At 44.3% G+C, this 9,699-nt stretch overlaps 1 protein-coding gene across 6 annotated transcripts in view; it reads right to left on the reverse strand.

Moving 5' to 3' along the window:
• The window catches only part of zmp:0000001168 (signal-induced proliferation-associated 1-like protein 2), a 79,470-nt gene that overhangs the window by 53,536 nt on the left and 16,235 nt on the right, over positions 1–9,699 (reverse strand). For 2 of the 6 annotated variants that reach the window (XM_048619591.1, XM_048619589.1), the window contains exon 1: positions 392–499. The exons of 3 other annotated variants lie outside the window; for them this stretch is intronic. The gene's annotated coding sequence lies outside the window, so the exon portion shown is untranslated. Of the gene's footprint in view, positions 1–368; positions 500–9,699 lie in introns of those variants that run through there. One more of the 6 variants, XM_048619590.1, reaches the window with a different exon arrangement.

The raw sequence follows: 9,699 nt of genomic DNA on the forward strand, positions 1-9,699 counted from the left end.
TCTGTCTCCATCCTGCTCTGAATCTTTCTCTCTTAACGCTTAATCCTTTCCACCTTCCAAGGCCACTCTCCATCCCAAACTCCTCATCCCTATATCTTCACTGGGGTCAGATTCCAAGTTGAACCTGTTCTGTCAGGTGGTCAAAGGAAACTTCAGGACCCCTCGCTCATTATTCTCCCACCCCCTGCAAGCACCCTCCTTTCACAGTCTTTGAAAAGCCCGCAAGCTTGGCTTTTGACTTGCATGTAGGCCTTGATCACCTGAATTACTTATGGCAACCAAATGAAGAAAGATCTGTAGTTTTAATCTTTACGGGAGTTTAATTTATTTTAACTCAGCTCAAAGGCAGTTCTGCTCGGTTTACTTACAGGATGACTGGGTTCCATCCTACCTTGAACTCTGCAGATAGTCACGTCAGTTCCCACGGTACAAGGCCCGACCGAAACCAAGCGCTTTCTGCGCTGAAGTCTCCGAGGTGGCTGGAAATTTTTTTTTTTGAAGAAGCAGTTTTGCGTAGCTGAAGAAGCTGTCGTTTTTTTTTCATTAAACCACTTCCTCTTTCAGCAAGCTGCTTGCATTGTCAGACCCAATTCCTTTCTCTCTCTTGCTCCCTCCCTCTCAGCCAATTTGATGCAAAGAACCAAAAAGAGTGACACCACACAGAACAAGGCCGTTTTGTCCATAGTGCCTGTGACAGCACTTTGAAAGAGCTATCCAGCCGATCCCATTCAACTCACTCTTTCTCTGTAGCCCTGCACCATCTTCCCATTCGGATAAGAGCTTAGTTAGACCAATAGAGCACTCTGTGCTGTTTTAGTCTCCTTATCTCCTAAAAGATATTAGTGCCTTACAGGGAGTGGAACAAGGGGTCACCAGACTTATTCCTGGGATGGCAAGACATGTCTCATGAAGAGACATTGGCCAAACCAGGTCTGTATTCTCTAGAGTTTTGAAAATTGAGAGGTAGTCTCATTGAAACTTACAAAATACTTAAAAGGAGAGCCAACACAGATGCAGGTTAAGAAGTTAACCCGGTTGGAGAGTCTAGAAGTCTAGATGTCTAGATGGAGAGTCTAGTTTAGAGAACCTAGGGGCATTATTTAAAAATAAGGCGATGGGGTGCTACTTAGGCAGAAGATGAGAATAAATTATTTTACTTCGGGGTGGTGAACCTTCGGAATTCTCTACCACAGACGGCTGCACAAACTCAGTCTTTGAGTATGTTTAAAATAGAGATTGATAGATTTCTGATTACCAGTGGTGTACAGAGTTATGGGAATGTGTTGAGTAAAAGGCACTGAAGTGTTCGAACAGCCATGATCATATTGATTGGTGGGGGGGTAGGCTTGATGAGTTGAATGGCCTTCTCCTGCTCCTCTGTTTTTAATCCAATTCCTGGTTAACAGTTCCTGCTGAACTTCAAATATCCTTTCAGGCAGCATTGACCAGATCACAACAGTATGTTGTTTCTTCTTATCTCCCCCTCTGGTTATCAATTGTCGTACATCTGTGTCTTTTTAGTTACCAATGTCCTGCCAGTGGAAGCAGGTACACACTGCTGCCACTGTGCATCGTGGTTGAGGAAGTGAATGTTGAAGGTGTTATACGGTGTGCCAGTCAAGTAGGTTGCTTTATCCTGGGTGGTATCGAGCTTTTGGCGTGTTGTTGGAACTGCACTCATCCAGGGCAAGTGGAGGGTAGTCCATCGCAAGCTTGACTTGTGCCTGACAGATGATGGGCAGACTTTGGGGCAAGGGGAGAATGAATTACACAGCATAGAATTCCCAATCTCTGGCCTGCTCTTGTAGCCAAAGTATTTACATGACTGGTCAATTCAGTTTTTGGTCAATGGATTCCTCCCCCGCCTCACTTTCCCCCTGGTATTGATTGTAGAGGATTAAGTGATGGTGATGTCATTGAATAAGAAGGGTTGATAATTGAATTCTCTCTTGTTGGAGATTGTGCCAGGGCACTTGTATGGCACAAATGTGACTTGACACTTACCAGCCCAAATCCATCACTTTGCTAACTGATTGAGAGTAGACTGATCGGTTGGTAACTGATGGGTCAGATTTGTCCTTTCTTTTGTGTACAGAATGTACCAGGGCAATTTATCACTTTGCTTAGTAGATGTCAGTGATGCCAGTGTTGTATCTCTGCAGGAACAGCTTGGTGAGGGCCATGCCTAGTTGTGGAGCACAAGTCTTCAGCACTACAGCCAGAATATTGTCAGGGCCCCTAACATTTGCAGTGTTCATGTTCTCCAGCTGTTTCTTTAATCATGCAGAATGAAGGAAATTGGCTAAAGACACTGGAGACCAAAATAAACATCCACTCAGCTTGTCTGGCTGTAGGTACTTGCTGGGCTCATCCATCATCAAGGATGTGGACATTTGTGGAGATTCCTCCTCCATTGAGTTAGTTATTTTGTACCATTCTTGACTGGATGTGACAGGATTGGAGAGTGTGGATCTGATCGGTTGATTGTAGGGTCATTTAGTCCTGTGTATAGCATGCTGCTTGACAAGTAAATAATCCTGATTTGCAGCTCTGTCAGATCGACACCTTATTTTTACGTATGCGTAGTGCAGCTCTGACATGACCTCCTGTACTCTTCATTGAACCAGGGTTGATCCCCTGACTTGGTGGTAATGCTGGAGTAAGGTCATATCAGGCAACAAAGCCAGATTGCGGTTGAATACATTTTTGCTGCTGCTAACGGCCCAAAGTGCCTTCTGCATATCTGGTCTTGAGTTGCGAGATCTGCTTGAAATCTATCCCATTCAGCACTGTGGCAGTGCCACACAACAGTGCTGAGAGTATCTCATCGTGAAGGCAGGATTTTGTATCCACAAGCACTGTGTGATGGTCACTCCTACCCATCCTATGGATGGTTGCATCAGCTAGAAATAGATTGGTCAGGATGAGGTCAAGTGCATTTTCCCATCTTGTTGGTTCCCTCACCACCTGCCACAAGCCCTGTTCATCAGCTACGCCCTTTAGAACTCAACCACATCATTACCCACCCTAAGTCCATCCTTTGCCACTTTGAAGGATGTTAGTTCAAACATATACTGTTATAACAATACTGAAACAGTTTCTTCTTCAGGCTTCTCTTCACGAGTGAAATCTGTTATGCTGCATATGTTCACGTAAAACAAATAAATAAACCTTGTTCAACTTGGAGGAAAACTAATCCATCGGCTGGGCTGGGGGTTGGGGGGTGATGTAGCTGGGAATGAGGATGCATTTTCCTTACCCATGTTTGACCTGATGCCATGAGATTTCAAAGGTGCAGAACTCCTGCTGGGGACTTCCAGGGCATCTTTCTTCTGACTGTATATTCTGTGCTGCCACCCTGTGTTGTTGATGGTGTTATCTCGGATTTTGTGCATAAGGTATGATTCTGTGAGAATGTTCGTGCAACAGCTTGAGGTAGTCAGTCAGTCTGTGGGATAGCTCTCCCAATTTTGGCACTAGCTTGTTTCTGAAGGAAAACTTTGCAGGATCTATAGAGTACCATCATAATTTGATCAATATTGGCCGATTCATTCCTTTTAGCAGATGTTATAGCAGTTAGATACAGCTGAGTATGGTACTCAAGTCTAGCAAATAGCTTGCTAGGTCACTTAAACATCAACCACATTGCTGTGGATCTAGTGTCCCAAGTAGGCCAAACCAGATAAGGACATGAGTGAACTGGATTGGGTTTTACAGCAATTGTTTCAAGGTCGAGCTATTAATTTCAGATTTCACCGTCTCCGTGGTGGGATTTAAATCCATGTACCCTCAGCCTGGATCAGGTTGGCTAGTCTAGTGACAATACCACTACACCACTGCTTCTCCTAAACTTGACTGCATGGTTTTGAACCCCTCTACTAAATCACACTTTAAGACTTTTCTACTCCAACAAGAATCCATCCCAGAATTAATCTCTCCATGTAACCAAAATCATTCATTTCTGGAAGCATTCTGGTAAACATCCTCTGTACCCTCTCTAATGCCTTGACGGCTAATTAAAAATACCCGTTTTCTGCTCACTAAGAAATCTTTTCCAAACCCACATTTCCCATAATTTAATTCCTGCTCACATCTTAAATGCTTCTTGTTTTTTTTATTACCAATTTTTTTAAAATTTAAAAGCATCAACCATGGTTTAGTTGGCAGCAACTCTTGAAGATCAGCTAGAAAATTACGATACAAATCCCAAGCTAGAGACTTGAGCACAAAATCTAGACAGACAGTTCTCGTACAATACTGAGGGAGTGCTGCACTGTCCAAGGTGTTGTATTTCGGGTGGTGAACCAACTCTTTTTGAGATGGATGAAAATAGCTTCACAGTAATTATTTTGAAGAGCAGGGGAGTTATTGCCAGAGTACCTTTTTTTTATATCTCTGGGACATCCTGAGGTTGTCAAAGGCACTGCTTTATAACAACTTGCATTTAAATAGCATCATGAATGCAGTGAAACATCCCACACCACTGCACAAGAATGTTTTAAGACGGGGGTTTCACATGCTCAAGTGGGACATAACAACAGGCAACCAAATGCTTATTCAACAGATTGAATGCCTTCTTTCTGTCTCATTGCCCATTCACTGTGCACCAGACAGAGGTGGATGGGTTCTTGACTAATAAGGGGATCAAGGGTTATGGGGTGAAGGCAGGAGAATGGGGTTGAAAAACGTCAGCCATGATCAAACAGTGGAGCAGACTCAATTGGCTGAATGGCCTAATGCTGCCTATATCTTATGGTCTGGCAGGAGAGAAAAAGGATACCCTTCCTGACAAACAGAGATAGCTGGGAGCAGAAGGCTCATTTGGGGGGGTGGATTCGTGGAGAACACTCTGGAGAAACTCACAAGGGAGTTGAGCCATTGGACTGGTGGAGGGCAGCAGCTTTCTGGGAAAGGATCAGCTGGAGGAGCCAAATGGCCTCCCTCACCCCGCGCCATCGAAATGGAACATCACACTCACTCGCGTTTCTTGGGCTCCAAAGATTTAACAGTTCATTGCCATGGGAGCCGAGAAAGGAATTGCTGCAAATAGGCCCTTGGGAGCAGGATGACCTACTACTTAAACAAGTGGTTTTTTTTGTAATTGGGAAGTGGATTTGGGCACAGGGAGATCAGACAGGCAGTTCCACGCTTCCCAGTACAGTAACTGGCACAATATCCTCAATTCTAGCACAGATTCTGTCCAAGGATCAATCAGCAAAACTGACCTGAAAGGACATAAAACAGTCAAGAGAAAAGCAAGGCCATTCAGCGCATCAAAGTGCATCTTTCCAGCATCCTAACTCTTCAGTTGATATGCATCGTTCTAATACCCTGCAGTATTTCCAGGAATCTACATTTTGGAACATGGCAGCCTTTGCTGTCAGATCAAATTATTAACAAGGAGTCCAGAGAAGGCCAGAAGCATTAAAAGAACTGTCAAGAACCTTGTTCCATACACTCCACTGAATCACCGCTCGGGCTCTCTTTCTCCCTTCTGAATGCCTGGGGGTAACCATCCCTGTCTGCTGCTCACACTGCTGCATCCAAAGGCCAAACAGTAGAAAGACAGATGCCCTGTACAGATATAGTCTTGCATTTACTTCGCATCTTTTTCAACATTAAAACATTCCAAAGAGGCCCACAAGGTACTTTTGTAGGGCGGTCATTATTAAACAAAGGTCACCATTTCCTCTCTCTTCGAAGTCTCGGTGCTGGTCAGGGCATTTTGCACAGAGAGCACTGTAGGCAAAGCCTTCACCTGATGTGGAGAAAAAGGATGCAAATGTAGGGCTTTAGGTGAATGAGAAAGGGCAATTCTAGAGGTCTGAACAGAGCAGAGGAGGGTGACAAGGAAAATACAAACAAAATGAAGGAAAAATGAGTTTTGCTTTTTGATTTCCTTTTGAAAAGGCTGCTTTTGAAGTTATCAAAGAGCGCATCACTTTGAAACAATTGGTGATCGAGCTGAGACCAGTGAATGAAGAAGCAGGTCACCAATTACCCCGGGGCTATAAGGAGAACAATCTTTACAAAGAAATGAAGGTAGAAATTAACAACAGTCAGAGTGGGGAAAAATACAGTAAAAAAAATCAACAGAAATTAACATACTGGAGCTCCATTTTGAGGTACACAAGATAGGTTGGACCAGTGTATGACATTTGCAAATTTACTGAATTTTTCTTAAGACGGAGCAGATTGGGAGAGAGGAGGGAGACATTGCGCTAACAAAATCAGGGAAGGAAGACAGTGTGTGGAAGACAGGAAATAGAGAGAGAGAGAGAGAGATGGGATTGGAATACAGAGAGAGGAAGACCATGAGGAAAGGAAACGATAGAGAGAGGACATCACAAAAGAGGCAGGGGAGGGTGTTTTCAAATAATCAGAAAGAAACGTGTAGGTTGAGGAGAGGGTGGGGAATATAGAGAGGGAGAAAGAGAGAGAGAGAGAGAGGGGACAGGCATATACAGAGGGAGGATCAGACATAGGCAGAACAGAGAGTAGTCAAAGGATGGGAAGAAGGACCTATCCAACAATTTTCACAACCTCAGGATTGATGTCTCAATGTGGTCCCCAAAGCCAGTGAAGGAAAATGTTTTATTTCCTTCTTTCTCTGGCCGTCAGGGTTTATGCAGAGAGAGAGAGAGAGAGAGAGGAACAAAGGGAAGTTTCTCTTAACCCTTCTGGTTTTGGATCAGTACACAATTCAAAACTAAATTTATATCCAGTTCACTCATTTTTACTGTTTCCCAGCCTGATTCTCTCAGTATCCTTTGAATGAGGTGGCAGGTATGAATACCAGTCCAACACAGTACGGAGGAAGGGCCAGATTGTCAGAGGTGTTGACCCTCAGTTGAGATTTCTCTGCCCTTTCAGATGGATGCAAAAGATCTACGACCAGAAGTTTGTATTGAACAAAGGCACTTCGCAGGAGGAGCATTATCTGACAACAATTTGATCCCTTAGTCAACATTCCTCCTGAAAAACCCTTGTCGCTGTTTTATGCAGCCTTGTCCCCTTACGGTACAAGCTCCACTTGCTGCTTATACAGCCTGCATCCTTTAAGGAAAATGACTCTCCCAAATTGTTAATCTGAATGCCTTTGTGTTTTTGGCACTCAGTCCACGAGCGCAGGACGCTCCAGAGGCAGGAAGAGACTATTGGCAGCTGGCCTGATGGACCTGGTGACCTATGACCCAGCAAGGCTAGTGAACAATACCATTACACACATACACACACATACACACACACATATTCTCATACAACTGCTAGCTGCTGCATACTGTAGGTTGTAGACTGACGGAGAGAGGACATCCTGCCATTCGCCTGTCCCAAGCCAATGAACTCAATACCACAACCCCCCCTCCCTATCCTCCTCTACAATGCTCCCCACCTCACACAGAACAAACAAGCTGGAAGTGCAATGCCCTTGATAACTTCCTTGCACATTAGAGGCCCGCATCAACAAGAGTACAACATCAAGGCCTCCTACAGCTGCATTGCCATAGCAACGACATCCCCGCCCTGTGAAGCATCAGTTTAAAGGGAACTTAGAGGCAGTGTTTACACTCTGTGATGGAGGGGTATCTTGTTCCAACTTTAGCAGCAGCTGGATTGGAAAGTTGACACCTGTCCTGGTTCTACAGCCACAGATTGAGCAAGGCCCCAGATTGAGCCACATTAGACACATTAAGATTAGATCAAAACTTGACTTGACCTCACAGAGCAAGTTCCAATCTCCAAGAGGCACTAGACAAGATGTAAAATTTAGAAAACAAGGATTTGCTAGCAGGATACCAGAACTGAGAGGGTGAGTGTATATCAGGACATTGAACAGGTTGCAATTCTGAGGTAGAGGAGTGACCTGAGGGAGGACTTTAACATTCCAAAGACATTCACTAGGTTCGATGCAGAGAAAGATGTTGCCACTTATGGGGAACTATGTGGGGATCAGTATCTGTGAAGAAAAGAATCAGATTTAACATTTCGGGTCCGGTGACCCTTCCTTTCAGAACCCCGGACCCGAAACGTTAACTCTGATTTTTTCTTCACAGATGCTGTCAGACCTGCTGAGCTTTTCCAGCAACTTTTGTTTTTGTTTCTGATTTACAGCATCCTTTTGGATTTTAAGTGGAGATCAGACTAGGAGGTTCATCAGTTTAATACATTTGCAATAAATGAAACAGAATTCAAGAGAAACGTCTTTACCCAGAGAGTGGGGAGAATGTAGATCTCTGTGAATTGTTTAAGGGGAAGATGGATTTCAAGCGGGAGGGAGAAAGGCGAGGTTTAATTCAGGAGTTAGATACAGAGTAGTGTAAAGCTCCGTCTAATATTTTAAACTGAAAGTAAAGCCTCCTCTACAGTGACCGTTTCAAGCACTCACAGGAGAGGTACAGACTGGATGACATGCAGAGAAAAGCTCCTTTTATACTTTTAAACTGAAATTAAGGCATCCTCTGTCTCCATCAAACATCATAGGGTTAGATACTGAGTAAAGCTCTCTCTACATCACTCCCATCAAACCCTCCATGGACAGGGACAGCACGGGGTTAGATACAGAGTAAAGCTCCCTCTTCACTGCCCCCATCAAACATTCCCGAGACAGGGACAGCACAGAGTTAGATACAGAGTAAAGCTCCCTCTACATAATCCCCATCAAACACACCCAGGACAGCTACAGCACAAGGTTAGATACACAGTATATCTCCCTCCCCACTGTCCCCATTAAACAGTCCCAGGGCAGGTACATCATGGAGATAGGTACAAAGCGATATTCTCTGCACTGTTGAGAGGTGTTTCATATTGCATTGTTCTTGTGGTCTGAAAGACCGTCATAATGACCAATTATCAGGGAATTTCAGGAAGAATGAGTGAGAATTTGTTCCCGCCAAGTGCTGCCAACTTCTACAAGTCATTTCAGAGGTCAGTGGTGGTCAGACATCCTCAGGAACCGGTGGCTGCATTTCCCAGCTCGCTAAAGATAGAGATGTGACTGATCACTGCTGGGCTGTGGTACAGGCGATCAGGGAGGAGACAAGAGTCTTGGTGTGTGTGACCTTTAATATCTGACTGAGAGATTCCTCCAGACTGTGAAAAGTTTTTCAATTGCTGTGACTGGTTTTTGGTAGGATTCAGAGACTGTGCTTTTCTACAGTGCTTTATCAGACCTCAAGAGGTCCCAAAGTGAATTACAGCAAGTTGCGTTTTATCAGAGTGCAATCACTGTACCGAGGTAATAGAGTCAACAAAATATAGCAATGTCAGCAAGTCACAATTGCACTCAAACAAAATGGTTACCAAAAGTGCTTGCCCCTCTAATAAACACATACACATCCATGCGTGTACACACACATGCCTTACAGCAGGCATAGAGGAATGGGAAACATGGGATTAAAAACGCTGTGTTATTTTGGCATCCGTCCATATTCCTTTCACAGAGTGCAGCTCCAAGCCTTATATCTGACCTCTTCTCATTTCAGGCCTGCACAGATCCATACCAGTTTTAAAGTAGTGATACTCATATGCTCTCTGACATACCCCACACCCCTCACTGTAACACCCTCTGACATACCCAACACCCCTCACTGTAACACCCTCTGACATACAGTGAGGGGTGCGGGGTATGTCAAAGGGTGTTACAGTGAGGGGTGCTGGGTATGTCAGAGAGTGTTACAGTGAGGGGTGCGGGGTATGTCAGAG

This window comes from Rhincodon typus, chromosome 43, assembly GCF_021869965.1.
Source record: "Rhincodon typus isolate 14 chromosome 43, sRhiTyp1.1, whole genome shotgun sequence".
NCBI classification, from domain to species: Eukaryota; Metazoa; Chordata; class Chondrichthyes; order Orectolobiformes; family Rhincodontidae; genus Rhincodon; species Rhincodon typus.